Source organism: Marmota marmota, unplaced genomic scaffold, assembly GCF_001458135.2.
Source record: "Marmota marmota marmota unplaced genomic scaffold, marMar, whole genome shotgun sequence".
NCBI lineage: Eukaryota > Metazoa > Chordata > Mammalia > Rodentia > Sciuridae > Marmota > Marmota marmota.
Window position 1 is genome coordinate 931,250 of NW_025999880.1, and position 2,243 is coordinate 933,492.

Here is a 2,243-nt window from a genome sequence, read left to right on the forward strand (position 1 = left end):
CCTAGCAGCTCAGGAGCCTGAGGCAGGAGGATCACAAGTTTAATGCCAGCCTCAGCAATTTAGCAAGACTCTAACCAACTTAGTGAAACCCTGTCTCAAAATATAAAATAAAAAGGGCTGGGAATGTGGCTCAGGAGTTAAGTGCCCCCCACCCCCCTTCATGGCATTGGTACTTTTTTTTTTTAAATAACTAGAATGTATTCTAGTATTTCTTGAAAGGAAAAAATATTTTTAAAAAATCTTCTTTAAAAAGTACAACGAAGGGCTGGGGTTGTGGCTCAGCAGTGTGCTAGGTGCTGGGTTTGAGCCTCAGCACCACATAAAAATAAATAAACAAAATAAAAGGTATTGTGTCCAACTACAACTAAAAAATAAATTTAAAAAAAATAGTAGAACAAAGAGGGCTGAGGTTGTGGCTCAGTGGTACAGTGCTTGCGTAGCACATGTGAGGCACTGGGTTCCATTGTCAGAATCATATAAAAATAAATAAAGGTATTGTGTCCATCTACAACTAAAAAAAAATTTTTTTAAGTAGAGTGAAGAAAGAAAATATTCCCCTCCCCCAAGAGTTAGTTACCTGTAGTGATGATAACACCACCATAAAAGGTAAAAGACATGTTTTTAAAGACACCCAATGTAATTAATGCTGCTTTGCATAACTTCCTACCACACCAAAGAGGAAAAACCTGGTCCTACAAAAGGGAAGTACATGTACACGTCAGCCCAAAAGCTTGGAGATTTCCCTGTGGTTATGGGATGCTACCCATAACATCCAAAGCCGCTGAGTATGCAAATGATGAAGTGGAATGTGATAGTAGAGCAGCAAAGGTTCCCAGATGGGTTAAAAGGCAACATCTAACCTCCTGAGTTGCCCATCTGCTCTTGCTTTGCTAAATAGTAGCAAATTTGTAACAGAAAGTCAGTAACCTCAAATAATTCTTCACCAGACTCAAGAAGCATACTTCCATGTAAACATACCCTCTGCATTGTGTGTCTCCAGAGCCCTGGGGCAGTGTCTGGCTATATCCTGGATGCTAATTAGGGGTATCCCTTTTCATCAGAGGGCTTCTAAGCTTAGGGCTCCTATATCCTCCCCAATCTTGCCACCTGTGCTGGAAATCCCATGCTTTGTCTTTCCTCTTCCTAGTTTCCATGGAGACCCAACAATTTACTTTTTTCCCCCAAGTCTTAGCCATGGTTATTTTTAACTGGAAAACTCTGAGCCAGGTCACAGCTGGAATCTGGATGATGCAATGACGTCTATAGCCACCCTTCTCTCCCACAGACGGACGCCTTCTTTTCTGCAGTTGCTGGGGGCGGAGGCACTCCTGGGAGACTGTGCTCTCAAAAGCGTTTTTTGCTTTACATCATGAAGTTAAAACCCAGGCCCTGACTTAGATCTGACAGGTGTCCTGAATCTGAAGCTGTGTACACTCAGAACTAGAAGATTATTATTTTGGGGGGAGGGGAGTGGGGGAATCAAGGAAAAGTTGACATTGCTCTTAGCTGTCTGGCTGCAGTTTAGGTACATGGGGGCTCTGGCTCCTATCCCCCAGCAGAGTAGCTTTATCTGCTGCAGATTGCTCTTGATTAAAAAGAGGATTCTAACATGGGACAAGGTGGTAACAGGTGGAAGAGCTGTTTCCCATCTCTCCAACAGCAAATGCCTATGTTATCAGGGTCAGAACACTGCTGCCCTCAGTCACAGAAGATTCACATCAGCCCACCCATCCTTGATACTTGGCAGCCAGTGCCTTCAAGGCATATCTGAACTTTTTGTACACTCCTTTTCAATAATTTTTGGGAGAAACTATTCAATTACCCTGAATGTTGCCTATTTCACCTTTGACAACTTTCTAACATCAGAAACTGGAGGGAAAAAAGATATCTTAGCTCCAATTCAAAATCACTTTTCTTACTGGGAATAGGCACAACAATGTGATCCCAGATACTCAAAAGGCCAAGGGAGGAACATCATAAGTCAAGACCAGCCTGGGCAAGACCATGTCTCAAAAAGGGCTGTGGCCCCAGCACCACAAAAGAAGAAAGAGAGAGAGAGAGAGAGAGAGAGAGAGAGCGAGCAAGAGAGAAAGAGAGAGCTCATAATGAAAAAAGTGGCAAAGTTCTTTTTACATGTACCTCTGCACATCTTCACCAAACTTCATTTCTGAAAGTCTTTAAAAACTGATGAGTGTTCCAGAATTTCCCATATTTAAAATCATTTACTCGTAGAGTGGTCGGGC